Genomic DNA, 13805 nt, shown 5'->3' on the forward strand with positions numbered 1-13805 from the left:
GTTTTATATCCTCTTGTTTATATAAGTTGTTCTATATCCTCTTGCTCTAGGCTTTTGCTAATTTCACTGTGCTTGCTTTTTGTAAGTCCTTTCTCCTTCCAATATGCTCTTTTCCGTCTACTGTGGGCTTGAAAATCAGGAAACTAGATTTATCAGGCTATGGGTTCAGCTGCTGTCATAGACCAAGGTGTCAATAGTTCAGGGCTCTTCTTCTCCAGGTCATCATGAGACTCAGGTCTTGTAGATTGGCCAAAGTCAGGTCCTTGTCAGCATCATCAAAGTTGTCCCCACCTCCACCCCCTGTCCATGGTCCAGTCTGCACAAGGGGAAAGAGGAACTGGAGAGCAGGCAGCTTCCTTTTAAGAATGTGGCCCAGAAATGAAACAGATCACTTCCACTCCCATCCCATTGGTTATAACTTAGTCCTATGGCTGCACTTGCCTGCAAGGGAGGCTGGGATGTGTAGTCTCTAGTAGGGTAGCCATGTAACCAAGTTTTAACCTTGGAAGCTCTACTGCTAAAAGAGGGGAAAAAAGGACATAAGCGGATACTTAGCGGTCTCTGCCACACTGGATCTGTTTAAACCGTGCGTAGAATAAACGCAGGTGGGCTGTCATTGAAGACACAAGGTGCTCTCCTACAGAAAAAGCATCTGATTTTGACAGCAGTTCCTTCCGTTTGGATTGCTCAGAGGACTTTTGTGTCTTTGTTGTTGTCCTGGATTAAGATCCCAGACAAGACACTGGAGGTTAAGAAAGCAGTCACTAAGACAACACTCATCATCTTTCAGAGATCTCCCACCTTAATCACATGAGTGAGAACATGAAAGATGTTCTCAGCACCCACAGGCCAGAAGCACCTTTTCTTTGAAAGCCTCTCAAGGCCACAGCTATTCGCAAAAGCCTCAGCTATTCATTCCCACACACCTTCACGCCTCGACAAAGCACCTTCTACCAGCCTGACACTCGTCTAGGCCGTTGATGTTCAGTTGGTTAGGGTCATCTCTCTGATTGTCCCACCATACAGCCCACCTGGTATTCCCATGGATCCCCCCCCCCTTTTCTGTATCTCCCTTTATTGTACATCCTTGATGCCTATCAGGTCTCGCCTCCAGGAACTGGAGTGGGTTGGGTGTTGGCTCAAAAACTTTATCCTGTGGCTGCTGTTCAAAAACTTTCCACGGCTCCCTTTGCCTGCTGAGCAAAGTCTAAACTCCTGAGCCCTGCGTGTGAGGCCTTTCAGGACCTGCTTTCAGCCTCCCATTCTGGCCTCAGCTCCCAGCAGAGGGCATGTTCAGGGATCGGGCTCATCCAGGGAGGCTGGTTCATAGGTTCTGTGTGGATGGCACCTGGGCAAAGGGGGCTGGAGAGCTGCTGATGCCAGCTCTGGGTCTGAGCTAGAATACCCACTACCCAGTCTTCTCACAGGACACTCAGTCAAGGATGCCTAGACATTTCTCCCCTCCATTCTATCTAGGTCCTTCCTGGAAGGGCGAGATTAATACTGACCAGCCTCTGTTTGTGAAAAACTGACCCAAGTAACTTACATGCATTTTATATTCACAGTGACTCTATGAGGTAGGTACTACTGTTGGACTCCTTTTATTTCCATCTCCGTTTTATAGATGTGAAAATTAATCTCAGAGTGGCTAAGTAACTAGTGCAAAGTCACCCAGCTAGTAAGAGGCAGAGCCCAGATTTTTTTTTTTTTTTTTTTTTTTGCGGTATGCGGGCCTCTCACTGTTGTGGCCTCTCCCGTTGCAGAGCACAGGCTCTGGACGCGCAGGTTCAGCGGCCACGGCTCACAGGCCCAGCCGCTCCATGGCATGTGGGATCTTCCCGGACAGGGGCACGAACCCGTGTCCCCTGCATTGGCAGGCGGACTCTACAACCACTGTGCCACCAGGGAAGCCCAGAGCCCAGTCTTGAACCAAGTTTCAACTGGATCCAAAGACCATGTTCTTTCCACTTAACACAGGGTTTTTCTAAAGGAACAGCTATTACCCTCATACATAAGACACTTAATCCTTCCACCCTGGAGTCAGACACTAGTTCTGTAGTGAGGAAGCAGAGAGAAGGACAAGCTGCTTTTGTCCAGGTTTTACTCTCTCCCACCAGTACCATAACAACGACAGCAAAAACAACAATATTTATTGAGCATCTACTTTGTATACAATATCTCATTTAATCCTCACAACTACCCTTTAAGGTTGTTATTATTATTCCCGCCATTTTGCATATGCAAAGAATGAAGCTCAGAGAGGTTAAGTCCCATATTTAGATGGCCCAGCTGGGACTGGAATCTGGGCAGCTAGAGTTCTTAAACATTACTTTTGTACTTACCTGGTTTATATTTGTTCCCACCAGACTCTATCCTAGAAGAGAGGAATAGAAATGTTAGGGCCAGAGGGGCCTTAAACCCCAACGAGCCCAGCCCTCTCATTATTACAGATGAGAGGGAAAAAGAAAGAAAGACAGATCAAGCAAGTTATCCAAAATTGCAAAGCACACTAGCAGCTGAGCCCAGGCTAGAACCCAGACCCTTGATACCCTGTTGCCATTGCATGATAGACAACCAAAAGCCTTCCTAGTCCTTGAACGAATGAATAAACGAATGGGTGAGGGAGCGAAGAAATGGACGGATCTCAGCAGAATGCCTAGTGGCTCACTTTGGGTTTTCATGGCACTGCTGGGTCAGGAGAACCAGGGGGTGAGGGGGCGGGGGCAGGTGCAGGGGAGGGAGAGAGATGACCAGGGTGTGCCATCCTGGAGGGAGCGCGGTGCTGCTGGTTATGGGGAGCCAACCCCTGAAAGCCTAGCTACCCTTTGACCCTCCTGTCAGTGTCTCATGACCTTAGACTCACACTGATTACTCTGTGGCCTTCTTAGCACATTGCTAACAACTCTGTCAATATCTTACCATTATATAACTGTTAAAAGAGAGTCACTTTCAAAGGTTGGTCAGCAACCTGCCTCTCTCGTAAAGTCTATTAAATAAACATGCTTAGGCCCCTTCCTGGGAGAGAGGAGAGTGGCTGTTTACTACTGCCCCTTAGTTTGTATACTGATCTTTGGGGGTTCGAACACTGGCACCTGCCCCCAGAGTCAAAACTAGTGTCTCCAGCAGGGTAGCCAGGACTTTGAAGAAACTGGAGACCTACAGGACTGTGGCCCATGGCAAACTGGAAATGACCCAGCCCACCCTCTTGGGCCTCCTGGACAGGGCTGTGGTCAATTTGTAGATGTTCCTTCCCTTTGCTGGGGAAGAAGGAACCAATCACTGGGCCGGTGCCAGGAGCTGGTCCCTGGGCGGGGCTAAGCGCTGTTACCTTTGTGCGGTTGTCTTTTCTCGCTTTGGCTGGCGGGGTTGGGTGGGTTGAAAGGGGCACTAGCCTCAAAGGAGAGCTTGAAGTGGGGGTGAAGGCTGTAGGGTGGGCAGAGAGCAGCAGGACGCCTGCCAGGGCCCAGAGCTTCGGAGGGTGCTGGAGTGTCTACAGCAAGGGACTGCCAGCCTTGTATATTTGCGATGGTAATTTGCTGATGGTTCCTGGTAGCTACAAAGTCTCTAAGGCGGAGCCTGGGCCTTTGCATATGAAAATCCAGCCTGGGTTCCCTCGCGGGTCAAGCAGCATTGGGGCGGGGCCAAGGTTGGCTTCTGCCTGGGAGGGGCCGGGATGCCGCTCCCATGGTGATGCAGCGGGGAATTTGCTGACAGTCCCTTGCCAGGTGGGGCTGGCTTCACTAGGCCCGCGAGGAGGAGGACCGGCTGGCAGTCTCCTCCCAGGTAGGGAGCGTGTGGCCCGTCACCGCGTCCCGGCGGCCTGCGTACCTTTCCTGGCGCTGGGGCCGTGGCGCCGAGAGCGCAGACGTGGTGAGCAAGCGGGTGGTATCAGCTGGAACTGGTCTTCCCGGCTGGAAGAAGGGGCGCACAATCCGGGTCCTGGACAGGGGAGGGGGTGGGGCAGGACTGCTTGCTCTACGCTTTCCGGGACCTCGGACTGGGAGGGATGGGGGCGGGGGAGACTGCGCCACACTCCGTGGCCTCGCCGGCTCTCCCCCAACGTGGACCCAGGGCAGGGTGGAAGGAGCCGCCTACCAGGAAGGGCCGTGGCTTGGTCGACCGTATTCACTGGGTCGGGGGGGTGGGGTGGGTGGGCAGGAGGCTTGGCTGGGGTCCCCCTCTGTCTGCCTGTTGGTTACCTCTCTGGACCACCCCCATGCAGGGATTCCCTGGGGCTGTGCCTCCCACTCACTGGGCTGGCATGGGAGGGGCGCGCTCTCCCCCGCAGTCTACAACGCGGTTAGGACTTATGGCAGCGTCACGGCTGCGCTGCAGTTGGCGGGGGTGGGGTGGGGGTGGGTCGGTCTCATTCTGTGCTGAGTGGGCGGGACTTCTGGGCTCTCAGGGGCAAAATACGGCACCTTTTCTCATATGCTTTCACAGAAAGGTTCTTGCGTTCATCCTCACCTTGGCCTTGAGAGAGAAACTTTGGATCTGTATGACGGACCTGGGGAAACTGAGGTCCAGGGGTGCTGTGGCTTCACCAAGGTCACTCAGCAGGTCCTGCAGAGCTGGCCTCCCAGGCACTGCCTTGCCCTGACGCGCTCTGGAGGGCCAGGGGCTGAGCTTACTCTGTAGGCCTCCGTTCCAATCTGGGGTGGACACCCCCCGCCCCCAGTGCCCCCTTTCCTCATTCCTGAGAATGGAGGGAGATATAACTTCTGTGGAGGCTCCAGAGTGTCATGGCTGTGAACACTGCAGGGATCAGAATTGTATGAGGACAGGGAAAAACTACTCATGAAAAACAGTCATCTAAGTAGAGGAGCTACGGGCCCCTGCTCTGCTTGTGGGCTCAGGGAGAGAATGAGAGTTGGCTTCCAGGGGAGGAAGGCCGGAAGGGGCAGCCCAGTTCTGGGCTTCAGTCTCGTGTACCAGCCTTGATGAAAGCCAATTGGAAGTTCCCAGGCTGCTGTGGGAGGGACGGGGGACAGGCAGATGGACTTTCTCCGTTAACAGCCCTCCTCTCCCTGGAGAAGAGCTGGGGGAACTGAGTCCACCTTCTCTCAGCGTCAACCCCACCACCACCCCGTGGATCTCAACCTTGCTCCCTCCCCAACTCCTGTCCCCGGGAGAAATGGACTGCATAGGATCTGTTGCCCTTGGAGGTGAACTTTTCCTGAATTCACCTTGTGAATTCATCCTCCTTCTCCCTGGTGCAGATGCCTTTCTCTGGGGGGAAACTGAGGCGGGCAGAGAGCTGTATTTTATTTTAGAGCTGGAGCCAGGCAGTGTCACTGTACAGGTGAGGAAGCTGAGTCACCGAGGGTGTAGCGAGTTGCTCCAGGGTTCTTACCTGCACCCAGGTCTGCTGACTCCCCTGGCCCATCGCAGGGCAGACTGGATGAGGCCCCTTCCTCTCTCTTCCTCTCCACCTTCAGCCCCTGCCCCGGTGAGGTGAGGCTGTGAGTGCCTCCTGATGGGAGGGGAGTGTCAGTGGTACGGAACAGCTCCAGCATCTTCTCCTCCATTGAGATGTGTTTTCAGATTTCTTAGGAAAGAAGCAACTTGAAGAGGGGAGCCAAAGTCTCTTGGTTACCTTCCCATCGTGCACCCAGAGCGGACACACAAATTCTGTGGGCCTCTCAGAGCCAAGAGCAGCTATTTCTCCTGCCCTGGTGCCAGCAGCTGTGATCACAGCCACTGAGGGGGCCCACGGGCAGAGGGACTTCAGTTATCCCTCTGACAGCATCACAGGATAGGAAGTCCGTGATTCTGAGCAAAACAGTTACCATGTGCCTGGTGCATGAGTTGATGCTTTTCAGACACACCCTCCGAGCACAGAGCCCCTGAAAGCTGGCCCCTGGTGATTCCATCGCATGCCCTGGGCTACATGATGACCACGAGTAATCACTGGGGTGGCCTGTGGGAGGGGATGGGGTTCCCAGATCATAGCTAGCTGCCCGTGGAGTTGACAGTACAATGCCAGAGAGAGGAGTACCTACCGTGTGTCTGGCTCCTCTGCCCCCCAAGGGTCCCTTCTAGCCCTTCTCCAGGAGGAAGGCCACTGCCCCATGACCCAGGGAAGCTGGTGGTGATCCCTCCTGGTTGGCAGAAGCAGAGGCAGAGGCAGAGGCAGGCCTTGGAGAGGCCCTCAGGTAGTGGGAGGACAACCACTTACGGAACATAGTACCTGCTTCTGGACCAGAGCCCCTATGAGCTGGCACTCTGCCCTCCAAGTTTCCCTACCTGAAAACATGAAAACACGTTCCCCTGATGGGTGGGAGGGCTTTGGGCACATGTCAAGTGTTTATTGCAGATGGGAAATGTTATTCCTGGAGACTCTGGTCTAGATTGAACCATCTGTTTCCGGCCTCGATGCGGGAAATGTGGCCAGTCCCTCTGCGGAGGCTGCCCTCTCCCCGCCATGGCCAGTCTAGAGCACCCTTCTAGGTTTGGCAGGCAGGCCATCCTTCCCCAGCCCAGTTCATGTTGTGTTTTGGCCCTTGAGGACTTCCCTTCCCCCTCCTCAACCACCTGTGACGTTTAACATGATTTCCACACCGTAAGCACAGCAGACCTGCCTGCAGGCCTGGATCCTCCCCACTGACTCTCGAATCCCATGGACTCTCCACTCTGGTTCTTCCTGGGAAGGAGCTGGTGAAAGAACTGTAGAGATAATGGGTGTAAAGTGCTGGGAGCTCTTTGCACAGAGTGTCCAGGGTGCAGGGAGGCTGCAGAGCATTCAGGGCCGTGGGCAGTCTCCCCCTGGGAAGGCTGTAATGTAAGCGCTTAGGGGAAGCACTCAGCTTCAGGTGAGACCAGCAGCTTTTAGTGCACTGTTTTGCCTGACGTGGGGCCCGGCATTCCCTCCTCTTCCCTCTCCGGAAGAGCAGTGGTTTTTGCAGCTCACTCACAGGTCAGCATGGGTGGTGTACAGGGGGCCCCTCGTTCTTGCCCACGAGGTGGCTGGTGCAACTTGTGCCAAACAGGGTAATGGGGGAGTTGAGATGAGAACATGACATGGGCAGCTTGTGAGGTATGCTGTGTCCTTGTTCTAGATCTGTCTGGAATGCTCTGGACCAACCAAGCGTGGCCCTTTAGAAGAGCACCAGTGGCCAGAACTTTCTGTCCTGTGTTTCTAGGGCAGGGTAGGTACCCAAGCTGCCACGGTCCTTCCCAGCGTGCCTGGGGCTGGTACTGGAACCCGCAGAGGCAGGGGGAGGGGGTGTCCCACTGTCACCTCCGGCCTCCTCGTGATTAGTAATGCTCCAGAAAGAACCTGAAGCCTGGGCCCAATTAGAAAACCGGGATCCAAGTGTCCTGGGCCCCCTCCTTCTGCTTGTCTCACTTTCCACTCTGCTGTTTCGCACGAGCACCCGGGAGGCAGGCTCTGAAGAGCTGAGCTGGGGTGGCTGAGGTACGGCACAGCCCTGTGCCACCTGCAGACCCTTGGTGATGCCAGGTCGGGGCCTCTGGCAGCCTCAGAGGATCAGAGGCACAGAGGTCAGGCCAGCTTCCAGCCAGAAGCCAAGCCTGCCCTCCCCATGGCTGAGTGGCCTCGCCAAGGAAGGTGACCCCGGAGACAGGAGCCTTCTCCTCCCTCTGGCTGAGTCTTCTCAGAATTGTGCCCAGCCAGCGGGACACTGGCCCCAGGCCACGGGGTCCTGGCAGAAGAGCAAGGCGTCCTGAGATCTGTGGAGACACCGATGAGCAAGGTGGACCTCTGGCCAGTTGGCCAAGGATACGGCTGTCTGTTAGGTTTCTGATGTGGAGGCCAACCATGCTTGATGGAGGGCTTGGGAGCGTGGAGGCCGGCACACCAGACGCACTGCCTGGGGGCACTTGGGAGCTGAGTTTCCACCTGCTTCATTACTGCTCGCTTCACCTCTGTGAGTCTTCCATTCACAACACGGCAGAATAACCCCCACTGCAGTGGGCCATGCGGAGGATGAGTGGGAGGAAGCAGAAAGGTGTCTGGCATGTGTTTGGTGACTGGGAGCCCCCTTCTTCCCAATTGCTCACTCTTTTACCTGCCGAGTGGCCAGCTGTCCTGGGGTCTCTGGGTTGGCTGGCCGTGCTTTGGTGGCAGTAGCTGACCAACGGTGTTGGTGGCCCTATAGGCACTGTTGGAGCTGAGCTGTTCCCTTAAAAAGAGCTTCAGATCCCTGAGGACCTGGTAGAGGGGGACATCTCAGAGCCAGAGCGGGGCATCCTTCAGTACAGCAAACAGGTTGGTACCAGGTCAGGGATCCCTCCTGGGCCAGGACCTAGTGTGCCCAGGCCTGCGAATTAGGCCAGACTTTGGGAAGACTTCCTCAGGCACCGGAAGAGCAAGAGCCTGAACAGTGTCCCTGGCCTGAGATCCTGGTGCCACTCAGCGACCTCACATTCCTTGTCATTACTTTTTAGTCCTCTGCACGCCCAGGAGAGGGACAGAGCAGGTGTGAGTAGCCCACTCGATAGAAGAGAAAGCTGGGGCTCAGAGAGGTCGTAATAGCCACAGCCACACCCACGCACAACAGTGGTGGAGCCTAAACTGGCCCAAGGCTGGTCCGTCTCCAGCGGAGGGTTCCTCCTCCCTGGAGCGCAGCTGACACATCCTCAGCTCTCCTGCCCTTGCCGCTGCTGGTGGTTTTGCTGAAGTTGCTTAAGATGAAGTGAAGGTCATGCGTTTTCCCCTTCCCCTCCACTCTGGGCAGGGTGCCCAGAGCTGGGTTCTGCTGAAGGGCAACAGGGAAAATGGAAGGATAGGATTCCCACCCCACCCCACCCCACCCCACCCCACCCATGCCCTGGGACACACTGAAGGCGTATTCAGGATGCCTGAGCCCAGGCAGAGGGAAGAGATGCTCCGCACTTCACAGACGGACTCCTCGGAGCCCTGGTCCAGGCACCTGCGCGGAGCAGGGGGCGTGGAGGGGACAGGAAGCAATGTGCAAGCCCCTGGCCTGGGCTCCCAGAGCTGCCAAGTGGGGGAGCAGGTAGAGCTCCCTCCCTCCTGTGGGTCTGGGGAGGAAACCCAGGCCCCACGGCCCTGATTTTTTCCCGGAGACAGAGGAGGAAAAGAGGTTGGGAGGAGCGGGCTCTCTGACATAGGCCTTATTCCAGGGGCCGAGAGCAGCTACCTGCCTGCCTGTCAGATGAATCATCTTGGAGCCCAGCTCTGACCTGGTCCCTTCTTACTGGCTCCCCAGAGCCCGCCACTGAACGGTCATCTTGGATTAAGCCCCAAATACCTTTTCCAGTCTGTCCTCCTGCTTCCTTCACCGTTCCCTCGCACCCTGCTCCAGCTCAGAGGCTCTTCCTGCATGGGGACAGGGGAGGTATCAGATCACCTTGAAGTTTTTACAAAACACACACACCCCACCCCCAGCTCGGCTAAGAACCATTACTCTGGCAAAGCAAATGTACCCTGGATTGTCCCACCCACTCCCCCCCCCCCATCCCAGTCCTTGCCCTTATCCCCATCCTCATCTGTTCAGGGTCTCCCTGGTCTTCAGACCCCAATTTGAATGCCTTCTCCTCCATGAAGCCTTCCCTGGATCCCAGCCACAGGAGGTCTCGTAGCCTTTAATGCGCTTGTCCCATTTGAGTCTGTCTCTTCTGCTAGACGGTGAGCTCATCCTTTCATTTATCGTGTTCATTGAGTGCCAGTCACATACATGCCCTCCAGTAATTCATGGGGAAGGGGCAGGTAGGCATGTCACCAGATAATGACAACAGCTTCAGAGATGCTCCAATAATGGCAGTACAAACACCGGGGGACATTTGGGCAATGGCAATTAAAGGTGAAAATGTACATACTTTATGACCAACAGTTTCACATCTGGCTGTATAATTATCCAGAGAAACTCACACATGTGCATAAGGAGACGGTTCCATGGCTATCTAGGGCAGCAGTGTTCGAAACAGAAAAAAAGAGGTCTCGACCTCAATATCTACAGTAATGAAGTGGACAAGTAAAAATGTGATGTTACAACAGCAGTTAAAATATAAATAATTGGAGAATTTTATGTTTTATAAATTATACCTCAAAAAGTTGATATATATACACACACACGCACATATCCTTTATTATCGTGCATCAATCTCAAAAACAATATTGCAGAAAAAGGAAATTGTAGAATAGTACCATTAGTGAAAATTTAATTTTAATAAAAATCACAAAACAATGTCTATGATTTATGGACACAAACATGTTGCAGTGCTGTAATACCTACCAAGTTCATGCTTGTACTGGTCTTTGGAGAAGCAGAGAGAGGGCACTGAGACTGAAAGGGGAAAAGAAAGGACTTCTAATTTATAACACTTCTTTTAACAAGAAAGATCGGAAGCAAAAATGACAGAATGTTAACATTTGGGTTTTTTTAAACTTTTTTTTGTTGAAGTAGAGTTGATTTACAGTGTTGTGCCGATCTGTACTGTACAGCAAAGTGACTCAGCTATACACACATAGACATGATTTTTTTAATATTCTTTTCCATTACGGTTTATCACAAGATATTGAATACAGTTCCCTGAGCTATACAGTAGGACCTTGCTGTTTATCCATCCTGTATATACCAGCTGGCATCTGCTAATCCCACACTCCCAGCCCTCCCCTTCCCCACCCCTCCCCCTTGGCAACCACCAGCCTGTTCTCTATGTCTGTGAGTCTGTTTCTGTTTTGTAGATTGGTTCATTTGTGCCACATTTTAGATTCCACGTATAAGTGATATCATATGGTATTTGTCTTTCTCCTTCTGACTTACTTCACTTAGTATGATAATCTCTAGTTGCTTCCATGTTGCTGCAGATGGCATTATTTTGTTCTTTTTTATGGCTGAGTACTATTCCATCGTATATATGTGCCACATCTTCTTTATCCATTCATCTGTCGATAGACATTTTGGTTGTTTACATGACTTGGCTATTGTGAATAGTGCTGCTATGAACATAGGGGTGCATGTAACTTTTTGAATTATAGTTTTGTCCGGATATATGCCCAGGAGTGGGATTGCTGGATCATATGGCAATTCTATTTTTAGTTTTCTGAGGAACCTCCATACTGTTTTCCACAGTGGTTGCACCAACTTACATTCCCACCAGCAGTGAAGGAGGGTTCCCTTTTCTCCACACCCTCTCCAGTGTTTTGTTTTGTTTTTTTTGTGGTACGCGGGCCTCTCACTGTTGTGGCCTCTCCCGTTGCGGAGCACAGGCTCCGGACGCGCAGGCTCAGCGGCCATGGCTCACAGGCCTAGCTGCTCCGCAGCATGTGGGATCTTCCCGGACCGGGGCACGAACCCGTGTCCCCTGCATTGGCAGGCGGACTCTCAACCACTGCGCCACCAGGGAAGCCCCGAGTGTTTGTTATTTGTAGACTTTTTAATGATGGCCATTCTGACGGGTGTGAGGTGGTACCTCATTGCAGTTTTGATTTGCATTTCTCTAATGATTAGTGATGTTGAGCATCTTTTTCATGTGCTTACTGGCCATCTGTAGGCCTTCTTTGGAGTAATGTCTATTAAAGTCTTCTGCCCATTTTTCAATTGGGTTGTTTGTTTTTTTGTTGTTGAGTTGTATGAGCTGTTTGTATATTTTGGAGATTAAGCCCTTGTCTGTCACATCATTTGCAGATATTTTCTCCCATTCCATAGGTTGTCTTTTTGTTTTTTTTATGATTTCCTTCGCTGTGCAAAAGCTTGTAAGTTTGATTAGGTCCACAGAATATTAACATTTGTTAATTTTGTTGGTTTTATACTTTTAACTTTTTTGTGTCTAAAATTTTTCAAAATTAAAAAAAAAATTGAGTAATCTGGGATGTCAGAGGAAAGGTGCTGACGTTTCCCAGGGAAATCAGGAAAGGTTCCAAGAGGAGGTGACAGCTGGGTGTTGAAGGAAGGGTGGGAGTTGGTGGGTTTAACTGGGTGGGGGGAGTTGGGGAAAGGAGATGTAGGGTGTTCAAGGCCAGGGAGTAGGTGGGCAGGCTCTTTGCACTTTTCAAATGTTTATCAAGCTGCCCCTCCCCTGCTACTTTCCTCATCCTCATCCCTCATTCTAGCTCCTCTATTTGTGGGCTGTGCATATAGTAAATAGGCTCCTGGAAAAAAAAAATCATGTGTCACTTTATGATTTTTTTAAATCCAGATAATCTAATGTGAGTTGGGGGAGGAATGAGCCAAACATAACATTGAACATTAAATTGGAGAAGTAGCCAGTGATACAGAGAAAACAGAAAGAATTCTTTAAGGATCCTGTGCTCGACCACATGCAAGTTGAAAACCATCTGAAACTGAGAGTTTTCTGAGAAAATACAAATCATCAGTTTGACCCCAGAAGAACTAGAAAACCCCAACAGACCAATAATCATGGAAGAAACTGAGTTTTCATAAAACTCCACTCCAAAAACCCCAGGTTTAGATAGCTCTTAATTTCTATCAAAGCTTCAAGGAAGAGATAATTCCAATGTTATTTAAACTGCACCAACTGTGCCAAATCACAGAGAAGGAAAGATTCCAGAGTAGTCTATGAAGCCAGCACAACACTGACAAAAACAGCACACACACAAAAAAGAGATAAACTACTACAAAAAATCTCATTTATGAATATTGGTGCAAAATTCATAAATTACTAGAAACAGACTCACACAACCTTATGTTTAAAAAATGAATATACCACAAGCAAGTGGGGTTATATTCCAGAGATATAGATTCAATATTAGGAGAACTATTAATATCATTGAACAAACTAACAGTTCAAAAGAGATGAAAAATCATATAAGCAGCTCCAAAAACGCTAAAAATACTTAAAAGGCATTTGATAAAGTTCAACATATGTCCCTGATTTTAACTCTTACTTAATAGGAATAGATGGGTATAGCTTAACATTTTATGTGTTTGTGTATGTATGTGTATATGGGTGTACAAAGAGATACCTACAAGGAACAAGTGACCATCATTACCTTCATTCTTTAACACTTCCCTAGAAGTACAAGCCAATACAAAGTTTGAAAATGCGAGTTATAAAAGGAGGCCAGTTTATCAATTTAAATTGTAGATGATGAGATTGGCCATCTGGAGAAAAAAGAAGATAGTCCACTGAAAAACTATTAGAAATAATAATGGAATATACTAAGATAACTGCTAATAAGTATTAAGAACAAAAATGTATCGTTTTCCTGTATATAAACTTTAGCCTCTTTTAAAATATAATGGGGCTTCCCTGGTGGCGCAGTGGTTGAGAGTCCGCCTGCTGATGCAGGGGATGCGGGTTCATGCCCCGGTCCGGGAAGATCCCACATGCCGCGGACCAGCTGGGCCCGTGCGCCATGGCCGCTGAGCCTGCGCATCCGGAGCCTGTGCTCCGCAACGGGAGAGGCCACAACAGTGAGAGGCCTGCGTACCACAAAAAAAAAAAAAAATATATATATATATATATATATATATATATATATAATGAAAAAAATATTTTTTATATCAGTAAAAGTGCTAAAAATAACTAGAAGTGAGTCTAGCCCGAGGGGGCAGGAACAGCTCTTATTACTGCTGCTCACTCCTGGTTCCCAACACTTACTTAGAACAGGTCTTCACACATAATTATAGATATTTGTCGAGTGATGGAACTGCCTCACAGATCAATGAAACAAAAAAGTATATCTAGACAAAGACCCAAGCACGTTTACTATGTGGTGATGATAATAGTAATCACCAACATATAGTAATTCCCACGTGCCAGACACTGTTCTGTGGACCTCACCTGTAGCCTAACATGTGATCTATCGTGGAGAATGTTCTGCGTGCCCTTGAGAAGAAGGTGTATTCTGCTGC

General features: G+C 50.6%; 1 protein-coding gene across 5 annotated transcripts in view; it reads left to right on the forward strand.

Annotated features, from left to right (window-relative positions):
- The window catches only part of TMEM63C (transmembrane protein 63C), a 135750-nt gene that overhangs the window by 59948 nt on the left and 61997 nt on the right, over positions 1-13805 (forward strand). The window contains exon 1 of one of the 5 annotated variants that reach the window (XM_049705218.1): positions 3638-3783. The exons of 3 other annotated variants lie outside the window; for them this stretch is intronic. The gene's annotated coding sequence lies outside the window, so the exon portion shown is untranslated. Of the gene's footprint in view, positions 1-3637; positions 3784-13805 lie in introns of those variants that run through there. One more of the 5 variants, XM_049705216.1, reaches the window with a different exon arrangement.

The sequence above is a fragment of the Orcinus orca genome, chromosome 2, assembly GCF_937001465.1.
Source record: "Orcinus orca chromosome 2, mOrcOrc1.1, whole genome shotgun sequence".
Taxonomy (NCBI): domain Eukaryota; kingdom Metazoa; phylum Chordata; class Mammalia; order Artiodactyla; family Delphinidae; genus Orcinus; species Orcinus orca.